This window comes from Silurus aristotelis, assembly GCF_946808225.1.
Source record: "Silurus aristotelis genome assembly, chromosome: 11".
Taxonomy (NCBI): domain Eukaryota; kingdom Metazoa; phylum Chordata; class Actinopteri; order Siluriformes; family Siluridae; genus Silurus; species Silurus aristotelis.
The window spans coordinates 15589321-15600449 of NC_139584.1; positions in this window are offsets into that span (position 1 = coordinate 15589321).

Genomic DNA, 11129 nt, shown 5'->3' on the forward strand with positions numbered 1-11129 from the left:
AATAAAAGATGTCCAGTAAACAGAGCACTTCCATGTAGTCCACTTTAGTTTCTTGTGTTTTATGGAAACAGTGAAAAAAAAATATATTTTTAATGGGTAATCATCTTGCTATTTTGAAATAGTACCAATATATTATAAATCATTTAACAATTGACCTACAAAAAAGACTCAATCATAACAAAATCTAGATTGATTTTTAAGCTGTCAATTTTTAGCACTTTGCACTGTAATTCAAAGTCTTTATATAGGGGCATAAAGGTCTGCTGTAGTATGTGAAATACAGAGTGATTTGAAATGATGATGCTTTCTCTTTGTGTCTCTCTGTGTTAATCTGAGTGAGCTGTTTGATCTTTTGCCACGGTAGGCTTTTGCTGAAAGCAATGCAAATCAAACAGATGGAGACTACAAAACACTTCTCTAAGTCATTCTGTTTAAGGTAAATACAAAGTAAATAAATAAAAACTGTAAATCTAGAAAATATATAATTTTCTTACTGAATCTAGCACTTAGGCATTGTAATGCCATTGGCTCACTCAATAATGTATTGAATGTGTTGAAACATGGTAAAGATAGCGATGTATCAATGTGCTGCTAGTGCCCCATTATAATTAATTGCTGTATAATTAATGTACACGGTGTCTCAAAAATCCTAATATATAGAGGGCTGAATCTGCAAGCACATCAGTTGTTCCTTTGTTAGTGGATGCTTGGGAAAAAAAACACTTCTTAGTTGATTTGCAGCACTTTCAGTATTTGTGTATGTATTAATTAGTTTGACAGGTGTGATGTGTTACCCATATATATATAATCACATTCAATGAGCCATTTGAGTTGTCAACTGAATAACCTAATGGCAATGATTTGGTTTATGCAATGCACACTGGTAAGAAAACATGGCCTTGTTGTAAACAAAACATATTGGGCTGTTCTTGGCTTTTAAAATGTACATTTATACAATCCCCTGTATATAAAACATTTGTACCAGCTGACCAGAAACAAATGCAAATTAGTAGAAAAAAAACAGGTAATTACAAAAAAATTTATGTGATATATTTAGCAAAATCAGTAGTACTCTTTAACCACAAACCACACAGTAATAGAGAACACACACACACACACACACACACACACACACACACACACACACACACACACGTTTGCTGTCACACATTGCCTTGCCTAAATTACCTACACTAAACAAACCTTGAGTTCAGTAGTGCTTACTATTAAACCACTGTAATGAGAATACATGGCACAAGATGGCAACCTACACATGCTCTTAGTTCCTCAAGCAAAAAGGTTAAGAATATTTACATTTATGGCTTTTGGCAAAACTAGATTAAGACTTGTGATTTAGTCAACTTTTGTGCTAATATACAGCAGTCATTTATATCTAATCTATCTAAACTCATCAAAATTAGACTTTCATTAAATAACATGAAGAAGAAATCTTGAGAAGACCCAGGTTCAAAACAGTACTCTTTTGGGTGACACTGAGGTAATTACAGTAAAGATTACAGTAATGGTTCCTATACTAAAGAATAAATGAATTCATTTATTTTAGGACTTGTATTACTAAAAGAAATATGACTCAAACTAAATGAATTTTGTTTCATTCAAAATGTTACTGTTGTCTACAATAAAACATTCTGAACTGCACTTTCCTCTTTATCCAACTCTGCTGCATGACAATAATTTTAACAAATATTTTAACATTTGCTCTGCATTGGGCTCTATCACACTATGGCATGGGTTATTTTCCACATTAAGTATGTATCAGCACACTATTTATTCCTCATTCACCATTTCCAAGCTTCAAATGATGGCAGAAAGAGATACGTCTTTTCCAGCACACCTTCCGGCTTTTTAAAAAGCTGTATTGAGAAATGCAAGGTCACGCTTCCCACATGATTGAGTAATATTTTTTTTTGCGTTTTTTGTCAAAGACTATTTCTTTGGGTTTTAGTCGCATATTTTTCTAAAATAATAAACATACAATTCACAGTGGTTTTTAATCATAAATCTGAAATTAAAAGAAACAAACAACAAAAAAGAATGCATATTAATGAAATACATTTGATCTGTATACCTCTTATAACTATAGACATTCTCACTAAGCAGCTTTACATAGATCAAAAGTTTTAAAGATTTTGAAGCAACACGGTCGAGAAATACTACAAGTGAGAATGAGGAAGAAACCTTTAAAGGTTCCACTTCAAAAACTCTTTCTGTCCTGGGTGATAACCAGAGGTGGCAAAAGCACACACATCCTTCACTTAAGTAGAAGTACAGATACTTATGTTTTAAAATACTCTGGTAAAATTTGAAGTACTAACTATACTTTTTTACTCAAATTGAAGTAAAGAAGTTTGGGCTCTGGACATGTACTTAAGTAAAAAGTAGCCATTATTACTACCTGTTTTAGTGTCACGCTGGTAACTAGACGTCACTTCATATTAATACTAGGGCTGTCAATCAATTAAAATATTTAATCGCGATTAACGGCGTGATTGTCATAAGTTAACTTGACATTAAACAAAAATTAATCGTACATTTTTATCTGTTCTAAAAGTACCTTAAATTAATCATTTTCAAGTTTTAATACTCTAATCAACCTGGGTATGAACAAGATGCTTTATTCAAATGTATGTTTATTATTAGTGAAACCAGACTCAACATAGAGCATGAAGACAAAATATTCTTGTAAATGTTTTAAAGTAATTATGCTGTTTTAAATGACATAAATCATCAGGACACCAAATGGAATCTTTGCAATGTTTCCACATGGACGGTTAATGAGGTAATACCGGAAAAACTGTACCTCTTCTGACTTTCATACGAATTACATAATCATACAATATTTGTTTATTAGACATTTCAAGCTTTTTATCAATATATTTATTATGTCTGTGAGGCAGGTATTCACTAAGATTCAGGGTGTTTTATTTATGTGTATGTGAAAAGAGATGACAGAGGCAGAGACGGCAGAGATCGCCACCTGTGTGTTTTCTTTATTTTACAAAAGCACAGCATTTGGCTGTTATTATGAGTGTATGCAAATAAAATTAGACCCTTTACAGATTCTAATGATGTATTGCTCTTATCTGTATGATCAAAAAAGACAGAGTCATTTAAGTTTGTTTCTGAGTCATGAGGAACAAAAATTCACAAAACGCACCGGCGCGTTTGTCGACCCCAGAGGGTTAATTGTGTGCATCATGCCAGATTTTGGTCCTGATTTGAGACTTGCCGCATCAGTAAAACCAATGTAATTTTAGTTTTTTCCATTTTTTAAAAATCTGAGTAAAGAAAGGACATCGTGAAAAAATGTGTGTAACATAAAGAATTTTAATTTCGCCTCTTTTATATGTATTTATTTACATTTTTAATAAAAATGGTCAAACAGAAATGCGCACTTTAATAAAATTAATGCAGTTAAAATGAATTTGCATTAACATGTTATTAACACATTAGTTTTGACACCTAATTAATATTTCCTCTTCTTCTTCTTCTTTCGTCTGCTCCCATTAGGGGTCGCCACAGCGGATCATTGGGCTCCATATGTCAGGCGGAAGAATGTGCCGGAAACCTAAGTGCAGTTAACGATGTTTAATAAAGAAACACAGGGCAAAAGCAGAAAACGGCAAACCAGAGCTACGCTCCAGGTTTAGCAAAACCTGGTGAATGCAATGAGCAGACAAAGTTCAGAGAACTAAACGGACTCCCGTTTAAACCAAACCAATATGTAGTGTAAGTAGCTTGGGTAGTCCAGCAATGTTCGTCAGCCTAAACTGTAGAACGGACAATGTACTTGGTGGGGAACGGAGGTTATATAGCCTGGAGGCTGATGAGCTTAAGGTGTAGATGATTAGTATGTAGGAGAGCTGCTTGGAATGATAGGTGGGTTATGTGAAGGTGTGGCTGGTGGATCCCTGACACCATACTACTCTGTCCTTTACATCTGCCTCTTTCAAACCAACTACCTGCATGTCTTCCTTCACCACATCCATAAACCTCCTCTTTGGACCCTGTTGGCTAACAACAGTCATTGGGCCTCGACCGATCCGATATGAAATTCTGATTTGTGATCCGCATATTTGATTTGCCACGTTTTACGCTGGATGCCCTTCCTAACGCAACCCCTCCCCAAGAGTGCACTAGCTTGTGCAACCATAATTTCTGGGTTGACAGCCCTAATTAACAAATTAATACAAAATTACAAATTGTGTTACCTAATGAATGTGTCCAGGCTGAAGCAAAGATGATGATTATGATGATGATGATCATCAGGTGATCAGGAATGTCTCTTCTCTTAGTCATGTTCACATCGCTGACTTCCTCTGCCTCATCCACATTAACCCCAAACTTCTTGTTGCCTATTGTTGCTTATTGTTTACTTTGTAATCTAGCCTCCATCTGTGGTGTGTGAGAGGAAATCAGTTGATGGGCTGAAAATGGTGGGCAGTGAGAAGAAAAAATATTGACATATCACCAAATAGATTAACACTAAACAAGCCTGTTTTGGAAATGTAAGAAGTAGAAAGTACAGATATTAGTTTAAACATTTAACGAGTAAAAGTAAGAAGTTGTCTGAAAAATAAATAGTGAAGTAAAGTACTGATACCAGAAAAATCTACTTAAGTACAGTAACGTATTTGTACTTCGTTGATGCTTGTTCCCATCTCTGGTGATAACTGATATTAAGTTTTATAAAGCATAAGAATATACAGATCTTGAAGAGCAACAGTTCTTAGAAGGTACAGGCCTATATCCTCAAAATGAGTTCATCTCCTAAAGTAAAGATACGTCTTGGGCATCATATGTTGTTAAAATGTGCAAATGTTTAGAGTAATAATTTCTTATCATTCATAGCAGCAGAAGATGATTCAGAAAAGTGCAGAAAGCACAAATCAGGAATAAAACACCAAGATGAATCAGATACCGTAGGTTCAGAGGGAAAGAGGAGCTGCGGCAGTAGAAGTGTGTGCTTTTCAACCATTCGATCTGCACCTTTATAGAGAAAGGTGATTTAACAAAATGCCAACTGTGAACCAACTATAATTCAACCTTAAAATTAGGATTAAAGATTAAACCCCATACACTGACAGGACAGCTCCACTATTTTCTGTAAATTGCATTATTTTAGGGAATGATAAAAAAAAAAAAATCTGTGCCATTCTATAAAACAAAATGTGCTCAAGAACCATGGGTTATGACCATTTAGTATTTTACAGGTCATTAAAAGTATTTTGGAATCACTGAGAAACGTTACTGGGAGTAATATGAACAAAATAATGGTAATATAAATAAATGTTCTGGTTCTCGTAGTGAACCCTGCTATTTCATTCTGGATTAAAGGACGATTAAGGCTTGTACTAAAAAACCTTTTAAAACACTCAGTACTGTTTGACTTTACAGTGACGGCCCTGCAGGGGTAATTACTTTAGTAAATTTGATCGAAAGGTATTGATTCTTTTTTTATACCACACACAGTATGGTTGAATTTTTTTATCTGAATGGTCTATCCTGTCTTAGACTATAGTTGGGGCTCTGAAATAAATTAAAGAATTCAAATTGCAATACTAATTCTAACACATTATTGTTTCTATAATAATCATACAAGGATGTGCCATGCACATAGTCTAATTCTAATATGTAACCTTTATGGCCATAAGCACTCTATTTCCCCATTGATTGATATATTTCCCCACTGTGGGACGAATGAAGTTATATCTTATCTTTATCGTGGGGCCTCCTTTGGGGCTTTAGCTCAGTCCTCCAGCCCTTCTACTGCTGCTGAGCATACTGCTCACATATACTGTACATACTACCAACATCTGATTTTGAGCTTGCTATTTTAGCCAGACGATGGTGAAACCCACTTCTAACCCAATCTAGCCAAATCCTAAGTTGCTACACAAAGCCAAATCATTCCTCAGCTTCCACATTTGCCAACATCTGAAGACTACTAGATCATGACTTTCACTGATATTTAAAAGTGCTTTAGCATTTTTCAGCATTAGCTTCTAGGCTAGCTAGTTTCTAAGCTTAGCTCAGTGCAGCTGTCAAGCTATGCTGAGGTTCCAGGAAGTCAAGATCTATGTTTTAATGGGGTCTGCACCAACCATCTTAGAGTAGGAATCTTTAAGCTGGACATATTATGTACAGCAAACTGATTTAGAAATTGATCTGGAATTGAAATAGAAGTAGACTGAAAAAAGTAAGGAAAAAAGTAATTAGAATCTGTTCTAGTCATGTAGATTACTTTGTGGCAAAAGTGGCTTAATTGAAAAAAATAAAATAAAATAAAAACATGCATGCTTAAAGGAAACTTGCATCCTTCTTTAGAGTCCTATAGCCAAGGAGTTCATTTTTTTATCCTGCTCCACAAGGAGTGCAGGAATGCATCTACTGGCTGCATCTGGAAGACATTTCCAGTCTGAGAGTAAACCAACAGTTAACTGTGGCTTTAACAACATCATAAACAAATTAGCCTCTTCCATCTCATATACACTGATGAAAGGCCCAAAAAGGTTTCACTGGAGAAAGTGTGATCATTAGATGCACATTGCCCAAGCACTGAATGCAGATTCACTGTAATGCAAATAGCCAATTTAATACCGCTTGCATTATAGTGCTTACTGCATATAGAAGGTGTGTCTCTGCCAATCTGGTTTATGTACAGAAAGTGTTGTTGGCACAGTTCACACTGCTGGGCACAAGTTAACTAACTTTGTGCAACTTATTCTATGCTCTCTTTGGGCCTGTGGCAAAAAAAAAAACCCTGGTGAATAGATCACAGGTTTCAGGAACTAGACACAGCCAATTGAATCAGCCATATGGCACCTTTAAAATCCACAGCCAAGATTGTTGGGTAGAAACCCCCAACCTACCCCCACCCACTAATGTGTTCTATTGGGTCCATTCATTAAGAACTGTGGTTGCTGGCAAGAAACTTTACAGCCAAAAACATTGTTCACTAGACAGAGACTTCAGAAGACCAGTGGCTTCTGATAGCACATGGGTGTAAGCTTAATTTCTTTTGTTAATAGATATCTATGTATACTTTTAAATATATTAAATATACTGTATATACACATACACTGTCTTCTTCAGAAGAATTTAAATGTCAAGGCTAATTCTTGTGTTTTTGCTATACACTGCAGACATTTGAGTTTGAGATAAAAGGATAAATATGAATAAATATATTGTTTTCTAACTCTTTCATCTAGATGTTTTAATCAACTTATGACACCTTTGCTGGAAGACCACCACACAAATCCTTGAGATGGGCAAACATATTGGGACAAACATTCTTAAATTAAACATGTTTGTGCAGTTATATAACCATGATTTACTGCTTTTACACATGATGAAAACAGATCTGTTTGCCAATTGGACAGAATGATTAGGCATTTTCGCTCAGGTTATCTGCATCTGTAGATTTTAATCCTTTAAGTGCAGAGCACTGTGTAGGATTGTGACATGGCCATGTATGGCTCTGGGATTCAAGAACCTTTACTACATGTACTTCTTGAGCCAATGCACTGCCTAGATCCTAAAGTACTCAGCCTAATATAGATCTGGCTAGACAACGGAAAGTCCTTATCTATTACACTGCAGATATTGACTAAGCTGTGCTTGGTGTCTTATTGAGCCCTTCTAAAAAGGAACAAGGTACATTTCTCCACAACACTTCTCCAAAGAGGATCTCCTTATGACTTTCCAATAGGAATTCATCCATTAGCCAGTAATTCCAGCAAAAAGAGTGACCTTATGGCTGGCCTCACAGTATACATTGAACAGAAACCCTTGTAAAAAAAAAAAAAAGATAATAGAATTGTAAAGTGATAGAAATGTCTTAAAAAATAAAGTACAGGATGATTTCATTATGTGTTAGCCAATACAATTTAACTCATAACAGTATTGGAAATAAATACCAGTTTACATGATATCAGTGAAAAAAACCCATTTTATTATTTTTTTCATATGCTTATGTTGTGATTTAAAATATGCATGACATACTTTTGGAGATCTATGTTTTTACATTCACATTTATACATAATTTATCACAAGTAAGACCCAATGAATTTAAACTATAAGTTTAATATATAAAGGAGTTGAGAGTAATTTAAATATTACAAGACTTGCCATTTTTTAAATCGGTGTATAAATAAACACAAGACAAATACAATCAGTTATATATAAATGATATATTTATGTTAAAATATGTCACTGTATAGTGTGTGCTGTATTTGCTGAGTGTTTTTTTCTTGGACTCCACCCTTTTTTTTGTACTGTTGCAAAAACAGTAGTTGTGTCTAAAGGGTTGGAAAGTAAGTCTGTGCATGCTGTGTGCCACGTTGCCTACCAAACTGTAAACAAAACCATCTGAAATGGGGGAAAGAAAATGAAATGTTTACTACATATGTGCACATAATGATTTGATTTGACAAGTAAAAAGCTCTCAGGAAGTTTGTTTGCTATTGCTGCAAATATAACATTAAAAAAACAAAAGAACTACCTTCTTAATATGAAACATATGGACATACAACAATGTCACCGTTTATTCTGTATCCTGAAAATCTAAATTCAAATAGTTGTTAATCATTTATATAAATATATTATGACTAGGTTATGTAATTACATTGAAAAGCTGCTTTGCATAGATGTGAAGGCTGCATTACCCTTGTGTTTTATAGTTGATTCTAATAGTTGGAATGATTTTTTGGTGTCTTAGTTTCCATATATTTTATATGTCCTTAGGGGGTCTTTGCAGTCTGTATCCCTGTGGAGAGCCGCCTCATTATTACGGAGATTAAAGTGCCAGGGTAAATCTCACACACCTGCAACTAATTGTAACCCAGTGTGAATGCCTGTATATTCAGTAGGAAATACATTCAGTGTGGTAAAATGCTCTAACTTTGATCTTTGTGTTGCACATAAAATGTGTCTCATTCAGTAGAATTCCCTCCTGTTTTTCCAACGTGGAAAGCCGTTAAGACAATTGAACATGCTGGCTTACTGCACGTGATGTACTGCACGTAATAGTTGATCCCAAAAGTTTTTTTTTCAAATAGGTATAAGATGGCTTATATACTGTAGGTATAAGCCAGTCATATAATCAATTTCTATCAGTCTTTCTGCTGTGTGGTGCCATGAGGATATAGATAGCGGGCAACCTTGCAAAATGCCAAAAGAATACATATTTGCTAGGAGCAGATAATGCTGCTCTGAATCTGAATCTGGTACTCTGAACAATTCCATGTAGGGATGTATAGAAAAATTCTCACAAAGAGAATAAATAAGAACAATAAGTACTAATTACATAAAAAAATTAAAAGATGCAAAACAATTACAACATCTTGAATCAAAGAACATCGTATTCGTTCTTTATTACCACATTATCTGTGTAAAGCTGTTTTAAAGCAATATTCATTGTTAAAAGCGCTATACAAACAAAAATGAATTGAATGACATTTTATTGAGACTCTACCTTCTTTTTGAATGTGTTTACATGTGCCTTTCACAGCTGCTCCAGGAACACCCTCCTCTTGTAATGTTTATCAAGCACTTAGGTGTGGTTGATGTTTTTTTCACTATTACAAAGGCATTGTATGTAGATACATTATGATGTCTTCCTTAATGTTCTCATGATCACCAATCTTGGTCATTCTGTGCACTGTTCTAGGGAGGACAACATTCTTGTTCCTCTTTGGAAGGTAAGATACTAGGGTGATGGTGGGGCTGAAGACCTCTCTCCCTGCTCCGAAAAGACTTCAGGCTTGTTTGTTCTGCCAACCATAATTATCTTCTTCAGGAGCTGATTGCTAAGAGGTGAAGAAATTGTTCCCCCCTCAGTCATTATGCTCCCTCAGTCCACTTGCTACACCAAGCACAACCCAAATACTATGACTCTCCTCCAGTAGTTGGCTTCCCTGTACAAACTAGTTATTTCCAAATGTATCTGGTATTTCAATCACAGGCCACCTGTATACTGATGCCATACTTTAATGGCTTGCAGGATATATACAGCCCAAAAGGAGAGCAACTGTTTGACAAAAGAAATCTGATCATTAGTATCATGCATAACTATACCCAGATTGATGAACAGCAATGCTTCCCTAAGATCATTGATGATGTATTTCCTCCCTGGCTTTGTGTTAACTCACACCTGGATGCTTCAGTCCAACAAAACGCTAAAATTTGGGTTTTATATAGGTATTCACACTTACTGATAATCAGTTAAACAAGGGCATTTAATTAGCAGTTCCACGTTTTTACTATTTCAGCTTAATTTTTGTAAAAGTGACATGGTGTTATTGTTCATCTGAGGTGGTATTTATCTAAGACCTAATGAGGGCAAGATGATGATGATAATGATGATGATGATTATTATTATTATCATTATTATTGTTATCAATACTATGATGTCCTGATTTGTAAATTCATATAAATACATACATACATACATACATACACTTTCTTTTTTCACACACCTGTGTGTGTGTGTGTGTGTGTGTGTGTGTGTGTGTGTGTGTGTGTATGTGTGTGTGTGTGTGTGTGTGTGTGTGTGTGTGTGTGTATAGATAGAAAGATAGATAGATAGATAGATAGATAGATAGATAGATAGATAGATAGATAGATAGATAGATAGATAGATAGATAGATAGATAGATAGATAGATAGATAGTTTCATAGTTTATCTTGTATTATTTTACAAAATGAAAGCTAAATGAGCAGAAGAGAAATCCAAATTATTTGGTGGGACCACCCTTTGTCTGCAAAACAGCTTCAATCCCTATAAATACAATTGCACACAGTTTTTGAAGGAACTTTCAGGTAGATTGATCCAAACGTCTTGGTAAACTATCTACAGATCTTCTGTGTATGTTGGCTTCCTCAAATCCTCTTTCTGGTGTTGAACCATCACTTCCAGGACTTCTTCTCTACACTAAAGACAGTTCTTAATGAACTTGGCTGCATATTTTGGGTCATTGTCCTTTTGCAGTATGAATTTGGGGCCAATCAGATGCCTTCCTGACAGAAGTGCACAATAGATTAGTATTGATCTGTATTTCTAAGCATTGAGGACAGCATAAATCCTGAACAAATCTCCAACTGATTCC